Below are 2,492 nucleotides of genomic sequence, written 5' to 3'. Positions count from 1 at the left end.
TAATCCCTTCAGCTTTTTCACCTATTCCCCGAAACCTCCTCCCATCTGGCAACCAACAAAATGTTCTCTGTATCTATGAGAATGTTTCTGTCTGTCTGTTAATTTTGTTTGTAGATTCCATTGTTGATAGTTATGTATTAAATGCCATTTTGTTTGTTCATATATTTTATCTTTTTCTTCAAAAAGACCCTTCATCTTTTCATATAATAACGGTTTGGTGGTGATGAACTCCTTTAACTTTTTCTTGTCTGGGAAAGTTTTTATATGGTCATCCATTCTAAATGACAGCTTTGCATGATGGAGTAATCTTGGTTGTAGGTTCTTGCTTTTCATCACTCTGAAGATTTCTTGCCACTCCCTTCTGGCCTGCAAAGTTTCTTTTGAGAAATCAGCTGACAGCCTTATGTGAACTCCCTTATAGGTAACTAACTACCTTTCTCTTGCTGCTTTTAAGATTCTCTGTTTGTCTTGAACATTTTGCATTTTGATGATGATGTGTCTTGGTGTGAGCCTCTTGGGGTTCATCTTATTTAGGACTCTCTGTGCTTCCTGGACTTGTATGTCTGTTTCCTTCACCAAGTTAAGAAAGTTTTCTGCCATTATTATTTCAAACAGGTTTTCAATTTCTTGTTCTCTCTCTTCTCCTTCTGGCACGCCCAAGATGCAAATGTTGGCATACTTGAAGTTGTCCCAGAGGCTCCTTACACTATCCTCATTGTTTTGGATTCTTTTTTCTTTTTGCTGTTCTGATTGGGCGTTTATTGCTTCCTTATATTCCAAATCAATTGTTTGCTTCTTGGATTTACGTACTCTATATTGAATCTGTGTAAATCATTCTTTATTTCAGTTAATGCCTCCTTCATTTCTGACTGTGCATCTATCATTTCTAACTGGTCCTTTTTTATGCTCTTGAGGCCCTCACTAAGTTCACTGAAGTTCTCACTAAGTTCATTGAGCATCCTTATAAGCAGTATTTTGAACTCAGCATCTGTTAGGCTGCTTATCTCCATTTTGCTTAGTTCTTTTCTTGGGGTTTTGTTGTGTTCTTTCATTCGGGACCTGTTTATTTGTCTCCTCATTTTGGCTGCCTCCCTGTGTTTGTTTCTGTGTATTACTTAACGAACGGTATGGGGTTAGCTGAGACCAGATGCTGCTCGTTTGAAAGAATTTAGGAAAAACCTGAAGCTGGATCCAAGACAGGCCAATCCTATGGTTAAGCAACTGGCAACAGCTTGGGTGGGCCTGAAAGTTGGGTGGGGCGGGGCCTCAGAGAATCACCAGGGCAGGGCTACCAGTGTGAGCCAATTTGCTGGAGTCCCAGATATGGCGGCTGTCTGCCACCCCAGGGAAGGGCTCACCAAAGAAACAAAGGCCTCTGACAGCACATTTGTCCCAGAGAAAGCCCCTTCTCTAGCCTTCACTCCAGTGCCAAACAGCTTAGTTCTTCCCTGTATGTCTCTGGTGCCCATCAAGCTGCCTCCCCTCCAAGCTTAGAAGGAGTGAGTCCAATAAGTCTGTGCATGGACCCTTTAAGGAGCTGCCTGGGGCTCCAGGCATATTAGCTTTTCTGAGTCTCAGTTCTTGCTGTTTTTTCCAGCCAGATGTTATGGGGACTTCTCTTCCTGGCACTGGAATCCTGAGCGGGCACCTGGTGTGGGATGGGGACTCCTCAGTCCTCAGGGAGGACCTTCCCTGCCGAGGTATTCTCCTGATTTTTATCCACCACATGTGGGTGTGGGACCAGCCCGTCGCACCTCTGCACCTTGCGCCTCCACCCCTCCTACCCATCTGGATGTGGCTGATACTTTAATTCCGTAGTTGTAGGACTTCCATTCATCTTGATTACAGGCAGTTTTGAATGATGATTGTTATGTAGTTTAGTTGTAACTTTGATGTGGTTGTGGGAGTACGTGATACCGCGTTTACCTATGCCGCCATCTTGACCAGAAGTCATTGTTCCTGTTCTTAAGGGGAATGCTTTTAGCTTTTACCCATTTAGTATGATGTTGGTTGTAGGTTTTTCATATATGGCCTTTATTATGTTGTGATATGATCCCTCTATTCCCACATTGTTGAGTGTTTTTATCAGAAATGAGTGCTGGATTTTTTTCAATGCTTTTTCAGTGTCTATTGATATGATCATGAGGTTTTAATCTTTTCTTTTGTTTATGTGGTATATCACAATGATTAATTTGCAAATATTATACCATCCTTGCATGCCTGGGATGAATCCCACTTGGTTATAATTAATACTTTTTTTGATGTATTGCTGGATCCAATTTGCCAATATTTTATTAAGAATTTTAGCATCTGTGTTCATCAGGAATATTGGCCTGTAGTTTTCTTTCTTCGTAGTGTCTATATCCGGTTTTACAATTACAATTATGCTGACCTCATAAAATGCGTTTGAAAGTGGTCCATCTTCTAGGATTTTTTGGAATAGTTTGAGGAGAATGGGTATTAGATCTTTTTTGAATGTTCGGTAAAACTCC

Source organism: Molossus molossus, unplaced genomic scaffold, assembly GCF_014108415.1.
Source record: "Molossus molossus isolate mMolMol1 unplaced genomic scaffold, mMolMol1.p scaffold_m16_p_7, whole genome shotgun sequence".
Lineage (NCBI taxonomy): Eukaryota > Metazoa > Chordata > Mammalia > Chiroptera > Molossidae > Molossus > Molossus molossus.
Note: the sequence above shows the minus strand (reverse complement) of the source record.